Raw genomic sequence first — 21,322 nt, 5'->3', positions numbered from 1 at the left:
CTCTTCACCCCTACATTGTATTGCTATCCTGCGATTATTGTTCATAATTGACCTGGATTATATTGGATTATTATATCACATATGGCATAAGTGATAAATATGCTAATAGCCATCACCAATTTGTGGCTATTTCATCCCAATTCTCTTTTAGAAAATATGTATTAGACATGTCTATAAATGCATAAACATAGGCGTGTATATATAAACATATGTTTACTCCAATGACAAATCTCTTTCCCAAACACTGGATAATAACAACATAGGCATTAGCCATAAGACAGGTGAATGTCTCTAAGTACAGGAGCCTCCCTCTCTTGTGGCTGCAATACTATCCTTACTATTGACCGGATGCCCAACTGTTTTTGGGATGAATGCGAGAAATGTTTTGGTCCTTTTAGGGTTACTACAAAAGTATGTCTGAGGCTGAGTAATTTATATATTATTTGGTTCACAGTTCTGCAGGCTGTACAAGAAGCATGGCACCAGCATCTGCTTCTGGTGAGGGCTTTAGGCAGCTTCCAACCATGGTGGAAGGGGAGGAAAGCTGGTATATGCAAATATCACCTGGTAAGAGAGGAAGCAAGAAGGGGGCATGGAGGGAAGTGCAGGCTCTCTTTAATAACCAGCTCTCACAGGAACTCATAGAGCAAGAACTCACTCATTACTGTGAGGACCTCACTCATTACTGCAAGGATGGCACCAAGTTATTCATGTAGGATCTACCTCCATGACCCAAACACTTCCTACTAGGCCCCACCTCCAACAATGGGGATCAAATTTCAACATGACATTTGGATAGGTCAAGGAAACCAAACTATAGCAAATGTGAACAGGAAAGTGGAGCCACATTGAGGCTTGGTGACATCAGGGTGGGAAGAACGAGAAGAAAGAGAGGCATATTTTGAATGGCTTCCAAGCCTAAGCCATTCCATAGGCATTAAATAGTAACAGTCCTCCTCGAAGTTTTCACAATGGAAATGACAGTGACCAAATTTTCAACATGAGGGTCAGGACCACTCTGGACGTGATCTGCCTGAGCATAAAGCCTTCAGGAATGACTTAAGTCCCCGAAGTAGCTGTCAACTTTATTTTATTTATTTATTTTTTTGAGACAGATCCTCACTCTGTCACCCAGGCTGTGAGTGAGTTAGCTGTCAATTTTAAAAAAAATGGAAAAAACATAGTAAAGGAATAATTTTGAAGATTTAGGAGCCAGCTAATCTCTTTATCTCATTGGTTCAATTTTCCCCACCTTCTCTGACCCTCATTGATTCCAGCTGCTCTGCTTTCTTGCTCAGCTCTCTGCGTGATCGAGTTCTGCCACATTGCCTGGTCATTACACACACTGACCAGGAGCCAGAGTTCAACTCATGGAGCCCAGTGTTTTTCATTTGTTAGAAATGACAGGGTTTCCTTGTGCTGTTATAAAGCTTATCTGCTCATGTTATTTCTCCATATCAAATCACAGTAGAAAAACAGAAATCCCCCTGCTTAACACAGGTAGGATTACACTTGGGAGTGTTGATGACTTAAGCAAAGATTTTCCATCTACGGCCAAGTGATTGATGGCTTATCCATCTGCACATAAAACCAGTGTTTAAATCCTGGCTTGAATGGATCATGTCACCTGTAGTTTCTAAACAACTGAATATTTTCTCCCAAAGTAAGAATACAAAAAATAAGAATGAACACTTCTAAGTCAGCTTTTTATTTCTCTCCTGTTTAATAAGCCTGGTGGAGTCTGTCACATGTGATGGTAATTGTTATTTGTGTCTCTGTGGTAGGCCACAAGAAGGTCATCAGACTTTAGGCTGTGGCTTATTCCCCTTTTGTCTTCTCCTGTCAGCAGGTGTCATAAATATCAATTTCATTATAATTGAAATATAATTACATAACTAGACATAATGGGCTTTTGACTTTCCTGTGGAAAACTGATTGAGGCAGTTTTGGGGGCAAATAAAATGAAAACTTGCCTGTTTTCTTTTTTTAATTGAATTCTCCTTCAATTTGATCCATACTAGGGTATCAAATATTGCTTTCTAGTTAACTCCTGTTCTCAGCTTTAAAAATACTGTGTGTACACCGTTCAAGGTATACAAGCACATACACATATACATACAGATGTAGACACATGTACATACACTGTTCAATAATTTATACTTTGAACAGCATTCTGATTGGTGGTGTGTCTAAATGTTTAAAAAATAGTCAGCATGCCACGTGAATTGTGCTACCTCCTGAGCCCTTGGTCATTCTCATCTAGACCACTGTGACAGATTCCTAACCAGCCGTCATGCTTCGCTTCTCCTCTTGACTCCTGATGACCATGTTCTATACAATAGCCAGAGTAGCTCTAAAAAGTAAATCCCACCACACCACTCCCCTACTATCACTTTCTGGTGGCTTTCCACTGCAATGGAAGTGGAATTCAAATGTCTCACCAGGGTCTACCCTGTCCTACATGACCTGTATTTTGCCTTTCTCTCGGACTCCCTCTCATTCTACTTCTGGGTTAAGTTCCTGTCTGCCTCAGGAGTCTTTCCACTTTCTCTTTCTGCTGGCTGAACCTCTCTTCCCCTAGATCTTGGAACAGCCGACTTTTTCTATTCATTCAAGGCTTAGGTTCAAATGACATTTCTACTCTTAAGTGGACCTCCCTGCATTCCCTGGCTGAAGCAGCTTCCCACTCCACTCTCTATCCTATTCCTCTATATTTTATTCATAGAATGTGTCACTGTCTGAATTTACCTCTTGTATGTTTGTAAAAACATTTATTGTGTGGTACCCCGCAGGAATGCAGGTGCCATGAGAGTGTCCTCATCTGTCTTTTCCATCACTGTACCACAGCACCTAAAAACACACAGGCATGTTCCAGAGACTCAAAGAATTATTCAGTAAGTGGATGAGTAGATGAACAATTTTACTTAAAGGCAATTTGGGGTAAATTTAATTATTTGCTTCCAGCTTTTTTATTTTGAAGAAAATTAATCATAACTGTCAGTGCTGATTGCTACTTAGAGAATCATAGAAGCTTTTAGTTGGAAAGATTGTTCAATGATCAGTCCAAGCAGACATTCCCTTAGCAACAGCCCGGACAAGGACTCATCTAGTCTTTATTAAAATATTCCCAATGTTGAAAAGCTCACTCCTTACTTATCCAACATGTTCTAATGTTAGACATCTCTGTTGTTCAATAAACTAAAGTCTCTTTGCATTACGCCAAATCTTAGGCATAGTTCTGTCTTGAAGGGTTACACAGATAAGTCTCCTTTCTCTTTCACACAGAAATACTATCATGATTCCTTCTTAGATGGTTTTCTGTTTACTAAATGTCTTATGTAAGCTCAGTGATTCCTTACATTACCCTCTTACCAGATTTTTCATTGTTGTAATATATTTTTTAAAGGTGTTTGCTTCCTTCTCCTTCCTGAATACATTTTTCTTTGATGATATTGTCATTAAATCTTGTCACCCACAGTGGAAAACAGTATAAAACCGTGTGAGTATAGAAAAAAAATCAGGAGTCAGAAAAACCATAAAGAACTTGAGAATTATGAGAGTTCCCTAGGAAAGCATGATCATTGCTATCAATAAGACTTCTTTTGCTGGGCATTTGGGTTAGTTCCAAATGGAATACTATGCAGCCATAAAAAGGGATGAGTTCATGTCCTTTGCAGGGACATGGATGAAGCTGGAAACTATTATCCTCAGCAAACTAATACAGGAACAGAAGAGCAAACACTGTATGTTCTCACTCGTAAGTGGGAGTTGAACAATGAGAACACAGGGACACGGGGAGGGAGACATCACACACTGGGGCCTGTTGGGGGGTAGGGGACAAGGGGAGGGAGAGCAGTAGGACAAATACCTAATGCATGCAGGGCTTAAAACCTAGATGACGGGCTGATAAGTGCAGCAAGCCACCATGGCACATGTATACCTATATAACAAACCTGCACGTTCAGCACATGTGTCCCAGAACTTAGAGTAAAATAATAATAATAAAAAAAGCCTTCTTTTTTCACTGTGTCCTTTATTTTTATTTTTATTTTTTTAAACTATATCGGTGTGTCCTTACATATAGACTTGAGGAAAAGAAATCATAAGAAGGTCACCAGATTTCTCCCTTCATTCTACCGATGGAGATAGATGGGCTTTGCAGGTGTGACTTTCCCCTTGGACCCTCAGTCAAATAGAATTCTCTCTGAGAGAATGGGCTTCCTTGACTCTTTGTATGCTTTTGTTGCATCTTCAACCTGAAATCTCAACAAACACAGATTATTTTTCCAACACTGAATATTGCCAAAATAAAAAAAAAAGGCCACTGTTCTTTTCTTCCTGATTTCCTTTCAACTTCAGTAACAACCAGAATACAAAGGCTGGACTCACAGTAGGAACACAGTGGTGACTCTCGTTCAAGCAGAAAGGTGACCAAATGGATAATCTTCCCTCTTTGGATTTCTCTGAAAGTATTTTTGTCTGTGCACTTCGGATGGCATGTGAATCACTTGGCCTGATGAAATGCCTTACATGGGTGCCAATAAGCCATTAAAGTCAAAGTAAGCAGAACAAAACAAAGTAAACAAAACACTTAAAACGCAATTAAAAAGTAGGCCAAAGTTTGGGTTTTTTTAAAAAACTGAACTAAAATCCATCTGATTCTATCATTTTGAGTTGTAGTGATTATTTTTTGAGAAGATGGAGGTTTCTAATGAACAAGTGGTCTTTTGAAAGACAATGCTTTGTCTCAGTGGATCTTATGATTGATCTCTTATGTGGACATGGTGATTGATCTTATGACGGCTCTTGGTCTGAAGACTCCTCCGGTGTTGGCGGTTGGGTAAGGAAAAAGAGAGTGTTGTAACAAGTAAAGGCCATGATGGCCAAGGATGTATATTGTAGTCATTGAAACACTCACTGTCAACCTCGTAATTAAGGCATGGAGTTGGACAGCACTCTCTATTTCCACACATGTGTCCTGGCCAGCCTCGGGGACTTGGAGAAGTAATTTCTTTTCCCACTCAAAGCTGCCCTTAATCTCTGTTTCAATCATATAAAATTCTACTGCAATAGGGATGGCAGATAGAAGCTGTGTGTGTGTGTGTGTGTGTGTGTGTGTGACAGAGAGAGAGAGGAGAGAGAGACAGAGACACTGAATATTGCCAAATATTCAGAGACACAGAGAGAGATTTACCCATGTGATGATTCTGAACATGCAATTTAACTAGTTTTACTAATAGGCCACATGAAGCTCTCCTGGTGCTTCCTTGAAGATCTGATGGTGGGCTCTGGAATCCAGTCATCACTAGCTAGAAATTCCAAATGAATTCAGCTCAAGATTTTTTTTTTAATCTTTTAGAAAAATGTTTACCTTTAGGGTTATTCACTGGGACATATTTGCCGTAAAAGAAAGATTTTAATACCAGGCTTATACTTGATTTTCAGACATTTCTGGAATCCTGTTAAGGGTTCCAGAAGGATAGCTTCAATATTTTTAGTTTTCTCTGATAGCCATGGTGTTTATAGGTTGATAAGGAAACTTCTCTGTGATCATTACTCATGAATTGTCCTTGATCAAATGAAGGAAATGGGGAGGGTATATGTAAGAGGATAAATGAGATAACAGTGATGTTGTTTGAAGCCAGACATGTTGTAGAGACTGAAATGAGAGTTCAAGGAGATGAGCTAGGAGGATTATTAGAGTCCAAGGGAATTATTGTGTCATCGAGTTAATAGTACTACAGGGAGAAGATGCATAATTCGTTAGAAGAGAAACTAGAGAAGATTTATTTGGTAATATGTGACCCGCCTTCCTTACAACTGGAGAAAGTTATCTCTAGATCTATGAGGTAGAGCTGGCAAATACATGCCGGAGATCTTTTTCTTTACTGGGATGTCAGTGTGCAATGTGAAAACCAAAAGCTCCTAAAGATAGTACAAGAAATCACACATCTTATAAATTACATCTCTTTGCTAAAGATGATGGACTTTTCCAGGAAACAATGCTATTGTTATTTCCCAAGTACAGTTTTTTTTTTTTAACTTAAATGTTCTTGAAGAATTGAAGAATTGATATATAGAGAGAAGACAATGAGAGTAATAAAAAAATGTAAGAATTGTGGTAATTGGTGTTCTGTGTCAAGATCCTTAAATCTCAGCCTTTCTCGTAATGTCATAGGGATAGAGTAAAAAGTCTTTTGTGAAGTAAGTAGCCAATAATGTTTTGTGCCCATTTTAGAGATAGTGCACTTGAAGGCACCTAAAACAGAATGAAAATTACAGAGAAACAAACTTACTGTTATTACTAGGCAATTCCCTCTCCTGGGATAATCCAACAAAACAAACAGAACAAAGTAAACACAATAAATTCATCTGCTGTCCACACCTTTTTGATAATTGTGAGACAGCTTGTGATGGAAGATGGAAGGCAGATCTGGTAGCTCTGATTTTCCCCTGGATGTAGACAGCCAAAATTGCAGAGCATGGTGCTTGTCCCTGTGTTTGTTCACCTCATTTCTTCTTCCAGAGGTCAGACAGGCCTGTCCTAGTTGTTTCATTAGAGTCACTAGCCGTTCCTTTGTCTATATGGCTCCCTGGGGTCTCTGTTCAACTGTATACCATCGTTGAATAGGCTTCCCTTCAAATCCCAGCTTTGTCTCTTTGCAGTTGTGTAGCATCAGGGATATCACTTACCTTAACCCACTGTCACCTTAGAAATAAAGCCTGAGGCAAAACTGTATATGTTATCACTTTCATGAGAAGTGTCATTCTAGAGAAACAATAGTGAAGAAAAAAGAGAGGGAGGCAGCACAGGAGATAGGAGGAAGAACAGCTACGAAGGAGCACATTCCCAAGCTGGCCACTGCTTTGTGACAATACTATTGATTGCTAAATCTTTTAGGCCATCTTGAGAGAGCTGACATGAATTGCTGTGTCTCAGTACAGTCCACGTAGAGGAATGAGGAGAGGAGGATTCATCCATTAGCTTCCATCTCCCCTCAGTGAAAGCTTGCCCCGCAACTCCTCCACACTTCTGGGTTCCACAGTCTGCTACCACCACTGTGGAAATCCGAACCCATGTTAGTAGCCACCTCCTCAGCATGAGTTGCAGCTTATGGGGCACACAGCAAGTAGGAGCAAGCCAAGGGCCCTGTGGGCTAGCCCTCTGGCACACTGCAGATCCAGCATGAACCAGGGCAGGTATGTGAACACCAAGAGGGTCCCATGGTACTGCCCACCATAGAGACTAAAACAGGGCCTTTGGCAAGAGGCAGGAGGCTGTAGGCATGAGGTGTTTTCAGTCATAACCACACATTACCTCAGATTCCAGGAGCAGCTGCTGCAGCAGACCCAGCTAGCCCAGCCTGCAGATTGTCACTATGAAGACAGAGATAACCCTTCCTCCAGTGAAGAGCAAAACTTCTCCTTGTGGCCTATATGACTGCTTGGTGCTGGGCAAGCTTCCTGAAGAGTCATCAGCAGCTGGAGACCATGGCTGAGTGAATCCAGGGTGGGGGTGGAGCATAAGCTGGGTCCAGTGCATTATCCATCCTTTCTAGATCTTGGCTTCATTATGAATAATGAGCAGTAGCAATTGCTATTTCCTCTTCTTCACCATTCCAGACTTCCCTCCACCACATCCTCTCTTTCCAGCCATGTAGCAGGTGCAGCTCTAAGCCCATGTGCTTGGGGTCTCTTACCCTTGGAATTGCCTCCTTTGCCAGGCTTTCTAAGTTGTTTTACTGCTACTTTTCAAGGATCTTAAAAACCCATCCTCTTGTATGAAGGTCTCTCTGGCTGAATGGGCATTACTCCGGCATATTCCTCACCCACCTTCCAAGTACAATTTATGAGCATGTTATTTAGGTTCTAACAGTTTTATTTGTTTTTGTCCTGGCAAAGACTGTATTTGGAATGCTCTTTGTAAATACTGTGGCTACTGAGATCTCATTGAGGGCAAAGAATGGTTAAAGTATTACTTTAAAAAGGCAGCCAACTTCTCTACATAGGAGACACAACTTTTGGCTGTAGACAGTGAGGAGGTAGGAATACTCCTGGTTGCTATTTTTTTTTCTTTCTTTTTGCTATTGTTCATTAACATCCCCTTATTTCCTCTGATTGTCTCACAAGGAGGTTACTCTTTCTGATTAATCCTATGGCTTGAGTCTCCTTTATAAGGCAACAAGCTGCCCTGCAATAGAGAAATGACGTGCCTCACTCTTCCCCACCCCAATTCCATGGGGACTGGGACTCCATAGGTCAGGGTTGTAGTTTGGGTCTTGGGGACCAGAGCTGGGTAGGGAGGGGAGGAAGTTACAATATGAGTGTTCCAGCATGGAAAAAGTCAAAGGATTGTTCTGATCCACTCTCTTAAGGGAACATGGAGGCTTAAAACCAGGGTATGCAAATACTGCCATTAAATTAAAGGGGCCACCTTCAGGTTGGCTGATGAGAGGCAAAGTCAAGAGTTAGGAGCTTGGTGAAACCAGAAGGATGTGAGATCAGGAGCAACTGGAGAATGTTTTGGACAACTGCAAGAATGAAGCTGGAGCTTGGGACCTGCCTTTAATGGCTATCAGCCAGGTGTAGTGAAATAGATGAAAAGCACAGCATTGGGGTAGATCAGATGGATGACTAGGACTGCACATATAGAAAGAGACTTTTAACAAGGGGACACACCCATCTTTCTTTCTCTAGCTGCTCACAAGCACTGAACTACACATCAGTGGGAAATAAACATATGTAGATAACCAATTTGATCAAGGAAATCAGTCAGCAGCAGGTGGAATTTGCCCTCACACCTGGGCTTTCTCTCTGCTGGCTGATGCATGTGTTTCACAGTTAGTCAATGCAAAGAGCATTTCCCACTCCACACACACATACACCTTAGCTTGTTCTTTCTATAAGCAAAAGGCCAAAGAGTCCTTATTTCACACTTGATTTCAGAGTATTTCATGTTTCCTTGGGTAGGAAACTGCCTCTCCTTGTTTTCATTATGGTGACTTTTCAGCTTATAGCCTGGGTAGGGATGTGATATTTGGTTAATGCCAAATTTGCTCTGAATGTTGCTGGCTTTAATATTCATGTCCTGGAAACTGCAGCTCTTCCCATGGTTTGGATATTTTACATCTACACATTACATTCAGAAAGCCAGAGTTCAGGCTCATGGAAAAAAATATCTAAATTGATGACTAATTTTACATCAGAAGCTTTTTCAACCAGAGAAACAGTATGCTACAAGAGTAAGCAGGTCCGCCCCACCCCTGGTCCCCTGCCCTCTGCCTGGAGAGAGGAGATTCTCAAGTGTCTCTTTGAGAGAGGGTGGAGGAACCACTGAGCAGAGCCCAGCTGTGTGGACCCACACAGCAGATGGTTCAATTGAAACACAAGAGACTGGAAGTTACTGTTCACTGGGCACTACTGACCAAGTACCTTGCGTAACGCAGCCACTTGTTATGCTGAAGAGGATTGTTTAGAAGGAAAATGGGCTGGTTTTTCTTGCTTCACATATCCTTACTGGAAGGTCATGACCGATCTTTCTTACTGCCCACACTTTTATTTATATACCATAAGGAATAATTTCCATCTCACTCTCCCCACTCCTTTGCCAGAACATATAGAAATGTCTGTGTTCAAAAGGCTCTTGTTTTCTTGGCTGAATATCGAGATTTTTTCCAGATTGTCAACTCCGTAAGAGGGGAGAAGCATAAAATCCAGCTGTAGAAACCAAGAAGTGACCTAACATGATCCAGGTGTTTCCAGTTTTCTTAGGAAAGAAGGCAAGTATGTATGTCATGTCTGACGGGCCATGGCTAGAGGATGCTGCCCGATCACATTAGGCTGCTGATCACAGTTGCGATGGTGGGTTGTGGGTGAGTCCACTGTGTGTAGCAGCTATATCTGATTCATCAAAATTGGTTTTGTAGCGGTATTCTGAAAGTTCGTGACCTTATTCAATGCACATAAAAAAGGATTTAAAAGCAGTAAAATTATAAAGACAGCATGGTGGTATGTAAATGCAGGGAAAATGCAGAGGAGAAAAGGGCTTTAACTTCAGTTCTGCCACTTGCCAGCCATGTGTCTGTGGGTAAGTCTTCAATCTCTTTGATCCTCATTTTAAAAATCCATAAAATGGATAAAATGTCTGCTCTTAATGCCCTATTATAAAATTAAAGTGTTGTGTTGGGGACGGATTTATTTATACGAATAACTTGGACAAAGCTATGTAGATAAATGTGCATTTAGTGATCTGCAGGCTTGCCTGTGAAGTCAGTGGTAACATTCCGAGCCACCATCCATCAACTGGATATAGTCTACTATATTTTTAGATTCCATTTTTTAATGAGTTAAAATTGAACAAGTCTGGCAGAATAAACTAATTTCCCAGAATGAACACCAGGCCACCTGCCAAAATCTTCCTCATCTACCCTGTCACCTACTTCTCAAAGCATTCTCAGGTCTTCTAACCTGTACTGACTCTGTTAACTCCTGTGCCTTCCTAGGTCATGTCTGTGTCAGCTCTTATGGGAGGTTAGTGACTGTGGATGATAGTCATCCGGGAGCATGTCTGTCTTCCCCTGCAGACAGGAGCTTAGCCTTAGTTGGCTTTGGACCTGCCCACCTTACCTTGTAGAGTGCCATGCATGTAGGTACACAGAAATGCTTTTTAAATTGAATTACTGTTTTTCTTCAGTAGGCTGTACATGGGAGGAAAAAAATGGTGGTGGCTTCTGAAGGGCATCTGGTGTTAATAGATGATGCCACAGAAAAAATCAGAGCAAAGATCAGAGAGCTGGTCTGCAGTACAAGTTTTGCCACTGTGTGGCTGTATGTGCCTTGGATGAGTCACTAAACTCTCCAAGTCTTTGTTCCCTCCTCTTTGTAATGAGAGAATGGGATGAGTTTGACATTATGCTTCTTAACAGTACTAAGATTCTAACATCTAAGGTACGGTGCTGAGAACAACTTCAGGTAAATCAAAGAATGTGTTAAATTTTTTAAAAAAATTATATTTCTTTATTACAGAGGTAAAATATACATATGAAATTTACCATCTTTACCATTTTTAAGTGTACAATTCAGTAGTAAAAATGTATTTATATTCTTTCATTTTTTCTTTTCAGGCCCCCAACCCCCTTTCTGGCCTCTAGATTTTTAAAATGGGAACCACCTAGGTGGGTGATTCCAGGGCAATAGAAGTCTATTCTATTTTGAGTGGTAAGGATTATTTTACGTAAGTATGGGATTTAGGATAAGGTATTTATCAAGTGTGTCTGTGGATGGTGTTTCAAATAAGATTTAAATTGGCCAGGCGCAGTGGCTCATGCCTGTAATCCCAGCACTTTGGGAGGCTGAGGCAGGCAGATCACTTGACCCCAGGAGTTTGAGACCAGCCTTGCCAACATGGAGAAAACCCATCTCTACAAAAATACAAAAATTAGCTGGGTGTGGTGGTGCGTGCCTATGGTCCTGGCTACTCTGGGGGCTGAGGCAGGAGAATCCCTTGAATCTGGGAAGTGGAGGTTGGAGTAAGCCAAGATCACACCACTGTACTCCAGCCGGGGTGACAGAGAGAGACTCTGTCTCAAAAGAAAAAAAAAGGGTTAAGTTAAAAAAAGCCTAGCATAAAAGAAGTAATCCAAGATTATCTTCTCTTGGCCCATTGTACAGATTAAAAAAATATGTTACATTAAAAATAAATATAAATTAGAATTTTAATTAAGTCTGAATTTTGGTGGTAATTATTTTTGAAATCTCATCCACTTTTTTTCTAAGATGTGTTCATTTAAGAACAGTTTGGAGTTATCCCAGAAACTTGAATTATCCTTTAAAAGAGCATTACATGAAATGTATTTTTATTAGTGGAAAAGAATAGAACTCTTTCACATGCATTGTAGTTTCCAAACTACAGACCCTTCCCTTGTGGAGTCAAAGCAAAGATGGTAGGTACTTAATTGTAGTTTTTGAGTAGTGCGCACTGCACCAAATTATTTTATTGCCGGGTCCATTGTAATTTATTGAGACCATTGTAACATGATCTTGTTGGATCATACATAAACTGTTCACTTTTCTCTATATTGATTGTACCAAATCTGCTATATACATCTAGCAATCCAGTCAATTTTGCAAACTATTTTATCAAGATTGACTTTCCATCTATCTTCTTGGGGACCAAGAAAGAAACTTAATAAATCTTTACCGGATGAAATAAACCCTTAAATGAATGAACTATTTCTATTGTCCAGTTGTCCAAGTAAGTTTAAAGCAGAGGGTGTTTTTGACAGCTTAGTTAATTTAGTTCTTTTTTTTTTTCTTGCTGGCAATTCAAGTATAATTGAGTTCTAGTGTTGAGCTTTAAATATGTACTTGAGACTTGAAAAGGAAGCTTGATGAGGCATGTACTGCAGCATAACCTCTCAATTATTCACACATTTACAGGACTGTAATCACCAAGGCCTCTCATTGTAAACATTGTGAACACTTTTATAACCAGACATTGATATGAGCTAATAGGCAGTGAATTACAACTCAAATGATGAAATTACAAATAGTAATCAGATGGCCAGTGCCATCAAACCTAATTAACACCATCATTTTTCAGTTCTAAAATCTCTGATTCTGTATCAAGTCACATTTTAGTGTTACCTGAGTAATTTCCAAAACTTCGACTGGTAAAGGCTGACATGTTTGAGAATGATTCTAGAGCCTTAGAACTACTCACTGCCTACATTGAGGACAAGAAGTAGTGCCACTTTTGTGTCTTGCTTTTAGATGGAAACAACTTAGAAGTTATCCGTCTGTCATTTAGCATGATATAATAGCTGTGTTTAGTAAAGCATCCCAGATTGGATCCTGCTAGTAAAATACTTAACAGGATGGGAAGAAAATCCTGCATAAATGTGATTAGTGACCCTTACCTCCCTTTGTCCTTTTCTCCATTCCTGCCTACTATCAATAATTAATTGAGTCATTCAACAAATATTGATTGTGTCATAACCTTGTGTCAAACACTATACTAGGCCCTGGGGAAATCCAGGCATGCTATCTCACCACCATTGTAGAGCTTTAGCATTGTAGTTCCAGTGCTATCAAGGAAGAGTTCAGATGTTATTGAATGAATTTATACTGAACACAATCTTTAAAGTCATTAAAAAAACAACAACAATGGATTGACATATATTCTGTTAGAATCAGTTGGGTAACCCACTTTCTTCTTGTTCTATGGTGGTTTGGGAGCAGAATTGGGAACAAGAAGATGTCTGGTCATTTTAGTTTCTTTCTTTGAGATGTGTGGGGAGATGGGTGAGAAGATAATTGGGACTAGCAATTGCTTAAAACAACATTTTGAAAGAAAAAGCTGTGAATGGACTTGCTGTGCAGTTTTCCTATTTGCTCAAAGCTCTTGGGATAAGCAACCACAGAAGTATCTATTTTCAGATTAAATGAACAAGAGAGATGTGAGTGTAAGTTCTGCTATGGGTTGAAAACTGTGCGCAGTTTATTATACATCTAGTTAATGTATGCATAATCATGGGTAACAAATGATCAGCAAGAACACAACTGGGTTTGGACTTTCTTTTCTAAATTCCTTCTCACTAAGGGTTGTTGAAAACCCCAGAGTAGGTAATAAAATACATTAAAACTGATACTGAAAATGCTGACAGATATTAACAGCAGCATCTTCTTGAAGTTAAATTTCTTCTTTTTGGTCCTTGAGTGGCTATTGCTTCTCCTCTAAGTGAACTTATTTTTTCATGAACTATTCTGGCATGGTCATTTCCATATATCAGGGCCCTGAGAATATTTGCTCCAAGTTTATTTGAGGTATGGTTTTGTTGTTGTTGTTGCTCTTTAGTTTTAACCAATTTGATTTCCAAGGATACCTTGCTTTATCTATTCAGTCTGAAAAAATGCTTCCTGTAGCTACTTATTAGCAGGGAGTGCCTTCTCTCTTTTTTCTTCTGTGCACTTTCATAGTCTGAGATTTTTTTTCTTGTAATAAAAAAATATATATAGAAGAGAAGACTTTTACCTTTGAATTGTTTCCAGATTGAAGTGAAAATGGAGTCCCCCACTGTTGGAAGCACAGCTGCTGTCACATGTCCTGTGTCTGCTCCTGTGTCCTCACTGATGGCAGTGGCTTACTGGTATCATGTTTAGTCATTTTCATGCCATGTTGTGAGCTGACTTGGCTCTCTCCCATCACATCCCCTATGAAATCAGTCACTCCATGGCCTGGTGAGACCCGGATGGATTGATGGGACACGTGTGATTTGAGGATAGCCTAGGTTTGCTGATGGCCACCAGCAGTGGTGTCTGGGTGGGAAAGATGAGACACCCACACATACTCTCTCTCTGTCTCTTTGCTCTCCTGTTGACATTTAGAAGTGGGGAAATTCAGAGACTGGGCAGGTTAGCTTTGGAAACGGATTTGAAAGGGCACAAAGTAGACTTGGGACTAGGACAGCAATGACAGGCTGAAATTACAAGGATGAAGATCAAGAGAATGGGGAGAACAAAGCAGTGATGCACTGAGAAGGTGTGAGTAGTGCTCCATGCAGTTCGTGAGAGAAAGGGAGAAAGACATACGCGCGCGCGCGCGTGCGCGCGCGCACACACACACACACACACACACACACACACTCATACAAGTTTATAAGCAGACTCACACAAAAGCCACCTCAGTTCCTGACTGCTTTCGCTTCCAATTTTGGTTTACCCATGTCTCTTATCTTGGGGCACCTTGAATGAACTGTCTCTGTCCCTTATGGCCAAATGAGCCTTGACAACATCAGTGAAGCCCCATGAACTTTTGTTGAATATTGTGACACCATGGATAATTGTATTGCAGAAACCAAGATAAGTTAACTAGAGGATATCCAATGTAATTGTTACCCTCCTACTACAATTTCCCAATCATAAAAATGTCTTCTGAATGCCTTGACTATATGTCTGTAGTTGAAAAACTGAATGTCTGTAGTTGAAAAACCACTGGAAATTGTTTTCTTCCTTGTTACCAATGTCCATAAAAAAGTCAGATACCACTAATATCAGAACTCAGAGTTCCTTATTATATAGTCCTTTATTATTAATTCATTTTAACAAATTCTTTATGGAACTAAAACGTTGTTATGTGTGATATAAAAATAAGCTATAATGAAGTTTTGTGCTGAATATATTATCTGGAAACCACTAGACATTTGTGTTTCATTCGCATAGCATGCTGGTTGCCATTAAATTACTCTTGGTAGGGAATGCCATGTTCTGATGGCAGCCGAATGTAGAATTCTATCTTCTTTGTGGTAAAGGGGAAGAAGTGTGTTTAAGAGCATTTACATGTATATCTTACTCTTCATTTGTGTGGTCACTTCTCTCGGTAGAATATGGTTTGGCAAGGGGGTATAATACAACTTTTATTTTGGCAAGTGTAAGATATCACTCATAAGTAAGGCAGATCTTCCCAAACAAGTTGCTGTATAAAATTTAAAGCATCAGTGTTCACTCACAGTATGCAGTATGTTTATCCTCTTTTGTTAGCTTTCCATGCTTTTGTCATCATTGTCCTTTCCTTCTTCTGTCTTCTCTTCAGCTGTCCTAGAAGTAGTGGATGACTTAGATCGGGGTGCAACATAATGTCATCTGTAAACATAAGAGGGTAAATATCTCCTGGGGATACACTACATGTGGTCCTGTGGATAACAGACATTCATGTATGTTATTAATATCCATGTATTTGGCCATCTTTAGTCTATAGTCTCTACTCAAACCCTCTAACACACACATACACATCAACCTAGTATTAAGTGAGTTAGAAACTGCATTGTTTGTTCAGGCAATGAAAAGGAAAAAGTTCTTAGGGTAGGGTAATTCTAAAGGTAAATTTTTTTCCTTTAGAATTTTTACCTATGGTAGGCACTCTGAATTCAGTGCTAGAGGCAGCCATTGTACTGTGAGGAGATATTATTTGTCTCATTAGTACTATGGGAATGCCATGAAAGGGTCCATGACCCAGAACCCATCTTGCTTTAATAATGGCTTCACACTCATAAAAGATTTTTAATGGCTACATGAGACATATATACATATTAAACGCCATTCCTCTTTGTTGATTCACAAGCCCCAATGAATAGGATTCCTTCGTGGCTTCCAGAGTTGAAGAAATGTGCCGGCTTCTCACGCCAATGAGTGAACCAAACAAACCCACAAACGGAAACACCTCAACTGTGCCCTGCTAACCCATTTGTAAACCTGAGAACTGCAAGTCTTCAGCTCTGTTGGCTGCCTTGTGTTCTCTGACTCGGAAACAAAATTTCTATCTGTTGTATACCTGTTCCAAATCCTGCTCTAGGAGAATTAGGAAAATGTGGTCACATATATGTAACGGGACATTTTTCCCAAGCACAACTTGATGGTTTTCATCACAACTCAGTTCATTTGCTTTGGTCCCCCAGCCACAGCATTGCAACTGCAGAGATGGATGATACCCCTATGCAAAAGAGCATTTTGTGCCTATATTTAAATTTGGATAGACCAACACCTGTTCATCTGTATATTTAGATTTTAGGAAGAACTCAGGATCCTGGTGACACCATTGCTCTTTTCCCAAGGCCTTGTGATGGAGTGTAACATTACATGAAAATCAATGCTGTTTGTTTAATCAGAGTCCCCCCAAGGTTAGCACCTGGCATCCTACTGCCTAATTGTATGATGATCCTGTATGGATGACAAGACCCCAAAGAACTGTATTTGCCATTTTTTTCTTGCCTTCTGGTGTGAATGTCAGGTCTATACCATTTAAAGATACCTTTATTTACAAAAGGGAAAATTGAGTTACAGACTTCCTGTTGTGAGTAGAGCTGCCTGGGGAAAACGATGGTAGAAAGGTGTTCTCAAAGAGAGAGTCAGGATATATGAGTCCAGAAGCACCTGGGGTTTGGCAAACTTTGTATTCATTTTTTTAATATTTGGGGTTCAGCGGAGCCCAAAATGTATTTTGCTCAAAGTACCATTTTCCAAAACCATGTATATTCTAGGGAATTTTAATCTGTGTATTTTGGAATCATTTAACTCTCATTCATCAAAATATTGCATGGTATAAATACTAGATCTGGGCTCAAGAAATCTCTTGAGCTCTTTGATAAGCAATTTTTTTTCTTTGTACCCGGAAGTAAAAATTCCCTTTGAATAAACCCAGAGAAGTACAGTGCATACTTCTCAGATTATCTCCCAGACAGGGTGGGGAGCTTTCCATGTGTCTACTATAAAGCAATGATGGGAACAAGGCTTTCTAGGGGCAAGGCCTTCAGAAACAGGCCTTGGACATTTATGGGCTTTTCCACTGAGGACTTATAGCACCCCATTTAGCTCAGGCAGACTTAGATCTTTTCTGTTGCAACAACAGCCCAAGTTAGTCCCAGACCATGTCTTCTGAAGTGCTTCTGAACCCTACAATCTTGTCTTTATTTAAAATTATATTTTGCTTATCCTGGGGTTTCATACATTAAATTTTCCTCTAAAGTATGGTATTGAAATATTATTTGATTACTAAGTTTTTTGGTGCCCTCTTAAGTCTTGTGCCTGAGGTCCATGCCTCATTGGCTTTGCACCTGGGCAGCTCCCTCTTCTTCCTGCTGTGGCTCACTCCATCTGAGGCTTACCACTGTGCAGTATGGGAGGAGCATGGCGGTTGAGAAACTCTGGTCAAGCCTACTTCTGAGTTTGGTTCAACTGGGCTTTCTTTGCTTGGGGACCAGATAGATGGCCTGTACCCAGTGTGTCTACTCACATGCTCCTTCTCCCATATGTCTGAGCTAGTGCTGAGGCCATGGAGTTTGCAATTTTTCTTTTATCAGCAGGTTGTCTGTATAGTGCAGAATAAGAACAGAATAAAGGCACCTGTTTCTAGGGCATAGCCTTTTCCCATCAAAATGATCACTTTAGTCTCATACAGATTGGAAACAAGGAGCATTTCATCCACTCTATTATTCATCCCAGAGAACCAAAGGAATGGGAAAAAAATTTGTTCGAGGTCACACTGAGTCTTGTCCAGATTGACTTTACATTCGAGGCCTTTCTAGTCACAGTTGATGGCTTAATTGTAAAAGATGCTGCCAGCAGTGACTGAGGAGTGCCAGATCCTAGGTGGAGTGTCTTCTTAGGTGCACTGCATCATTTCATCCTTACAACAATCTGAGGTCAGAACTATTATTATCCCTCTTTTACAGATTAGAAAACTGGGGTTTAGGGAATTTAAATAACTTCCCCAACATTACCCACCTAGGTAATAGTGGAATCCAGAACTTTCTCACTCAAAGCTCTGGTTCTTATTCATTGTTCTGCCCACCTCCTGTCATAGAATCCAAACATTGGGGAAAAAAGGCAGTTTCGCCTGTTTTGTGGGGAATGCTGGTCACAGTGTTTTCCATATTAAGACACTGAATAAATGCTATAATTCTTTCATTAAAGTTTTGATTTCTATGGTTTTTTCCCCCAGATTTTAATGAAAAAATCCTCAGTGTCTAAATTAAAGCAAAGCCAAGTTATTTTCCTTTCCCATGTCACCGCTTTCACCATGCTTCTCTTCTAGAGTTCAGAAGCCATGGTTCATCTAAGCAGCTGCCCCTATCTGGTTTCTGCAAGTCTAGATGGAATAAGATAGATAGCAATTTATTGTAAATTTTTTGGGATGGGTGGAGAGGTAGGAAGCTCTAAAGAACTCACATTCGTCTGGCAACAACAAGAATGCTTGTCTGCTATCCTTGAGATCCAGGGTTTGGACCTACAAAGCATTCTTTGCTGGCTTCTGCTCTGAATGCAGTGTGGACCCTGCAAGGAATTCCTAGCAGCTCTGCTCCAGTCATTCCCTTCTGGGAAGGCTTTTCACCTGGCCCCCAAAGCGCCATTGAGACCTGTCCCTAAATTATCTCTCCAATCAAGGCCCAAGTTGATAGACTTCCCCTGTTTCTTAGACATCTGGTTTAGAGCTTGGTGCCTTGGGAATTGCCAAGTTCTGCCCTCATGTGGACATCCCAACCTTGTGAAATTCAAATGTAGAGGAGCTCTTTAGCTAACAAGGCAGCTTAGTGGGCCTGGGATTAAAAGCACAGCGGCCTGTGTCCAGAACTAGTTATATAAGAGAACCAACAATAGAGGACAGGACATGGTTTTCTACAAATAAATAAGGCAAAGAGGCTACACTCACTAGTGCCACAGCTGGGGAGCAACTATGAGCAATGAATTTCTCATGCTAACAAATCCAAGCTCTTTGGAAAACAGATGCTGAGTGCTGGGACTGGCACTGGGTCTCCCCTGGCAGAAACTGCAAAGGTTCAGAGATGGAAGGGTATCTAGAAATCATTTGTTCATGAACACAACTGAGGGAGCGCAATCTGCTTTTACGCCCTGCCGGGGCTGCCCTGGTGGATCCCTTTCATGCAGTGTTTCTATGAGGAGGAAGGCAGACATGCAAGGCTTCTGCAGCCCACGCTCTACAGAAATAATTAAACAGTTTTTCCTAACCTCTTGAACTTTTCATTTATTATTGCCATCCATTATGTCTACCTTCTCAAATCGCAGAATCCCAAAACTGAGCTCTGGGGTCAAGGGTTTATTGTTTAATGGAGATAGAACATTTTGTAAATTGCACAAAGTCACAATGTTTATAATAGAAGCTTCTGGTGTACTGAATCTTTTCCATTTAACAAACAGTGAGCTTTGACATGTGTTCTTCCTACATAGCAAGAAATCTGGGGTAAGTGCAGTACTGGCATGAACGCGTTACCAAATCCTTCCTGTAAACCAAGTGACATCTGCAGTCAAATAAAAACATTCCTTCCACCAAATACCAGGAAATTCTAAAAGTATCACTATTCTTCTAAGGTCATGCTAAAATGAAGTTTTGGCTTTTAGAACACAGAGTAAGGATGAAGAAGGCCAACATTTTTGTCCAATACACATTTGCTGCTACAAGTCCTTGGGGACAACCTCCTGTTTCAAATATGAACATGTGTATGGAGAATTATTCCTAGGATTTAACCTTCAAATGAAAACTGTAAATATTTTAAGAAAATGTACTAATGTTAAAAGATATTCCTGTTGTCTTTGTTTTTGCTAGAATTTGTACTTTCGAGTCAGGAACAGATTTGCTTGAAACAAAGCAAACATCCTCAAAAATGTACCCAGCCAAAATAACCAATGTATAAATACTTAGTATTAACAAAATATGAATATTCTTCAGTAAAGAAACTTGACCAAGAATTGGAAGTCCTTGGAAAATAACAGGAAAAAAAAAATGTCTTAAACCTAAATTTTTAACCCTTTGTGTTGGAGGTCTAATCAATATTTTAAAGGAAATAAATGTTTGTGCAACATATTCTCCTGCGTTTCTTTTTGGGACTTTATTAAGTTAATATAAGATCTTTTGGACTATAAGTGTAGTTGCTGAAAAACAATGTAAAAAGTGATGTTCCATGAGTGATTACTGTAACTATTTTCTTAAGTCTTCATAATTGGCTCATAGCACCGGATATATTTTTGGCTCATTTTTACTTTTGTAATGGTTCAGGCAGGTTTCTCTGCAAAATTCTCCCTTCCTGAACTTCCCTGGCAATGCTCACTTAATTTTTTCTCGCTGTCTAAGTTTCTAACAGAATTTTGTGGTATTTAATGTTTGCCTCAATGGACTCTTGCTTACTGTGGGCCAAGCAAGGCCTTGCAGGACTCAGGCTCGCCATTGCAAATTGGCCAGCAGGTGTCACTGTGGGTTTGGGTGGTAACCCAATTGACTACAGAAAAGAATGACTGATGAAGGGGAATAATAAGAAAAGGAGAGAAAGGGAAATACAAACGGAGGTTCTTAGAGGAAGAGAAAAGTGAATTAAAGATCCCTGATGTTTCCATAGACCTTTTCTCTAGGATTTCAGAGTTCTTTTGTACTACCTCCCTGGCTCCTGTTAGCCCAGATAGGAATTCACTTGCATAAGATCTGTTGATTCTGAGTTAGTCACTAAGGATAACTTCACTAAATAAAATAGCAACAGAGATGAGTAAAGTTGGGAAGAGCTCGATTCCTGCAGCCCATTCCTAACTGCTCAGGTCTTGCCTCTGGGCTTCGTGGCTATACGTTTTTTTGAACCATAGGCCCCTTTGTTTAACCTCAGAAATGTATAAAGTCTCTCAGCTGTTTAATAGGTCATAGACTTGTGGCCCAGAATAAGATTTTGGCTATCCCTAACCGCTCAGTGGTAAAATAAATCCTACTGTTTCATTACTTAAAGGGGCATCTTGGCCTGGAAAGTTGGTCCTTGTATCTCCTAAAGATTTG

General features: G+C 40.1%; 1 long non-coding RNA gene across 1 annotated transcript; it reads right to left on the bottom strand.

The window, feature by feature from the left end:
* Positions 1-4,074: 4,074 nt before the first annotated feature.
* LOC105481807 (uncharacterized) lies at positions 4,075-18,267 on the bottom strand. The gene is made up of 3 exons (XR_987196.2): positions 17,896-18,267; positions 15,507-15,639; positions 4,075-4,256 (listed from the first exon to the last, which is right to left on the bottom strand). It is a non-coding gene; the product is annotated as an uncharacterized lncRNA (long non-coding RNA).
* Positions 18,268-21,322: the final 3,055 nt, after the last annotated feature.

This window comes from Macaca nemestrina, chromosome 7, assembly GCF_043159975.1.
Source record: "Macaca nemestrina isolate mMacNem1 chromosome 7, mMacNem.hap1, whole genome shotgun sequence".
In the NCBI taxonomy this organism is placed as follows: domain Eukaryota; kingdom Metazoa; phylum Chordata; class Mammalia; order Primates; family Cercopithecidae; genus Macaca; species Macaca nemestrina.
The sequence above is the reverse complement of the archived record's forward strand: the minus strand, read 5'-3'. Positions and strand labels throughout refer to the sequence as shown.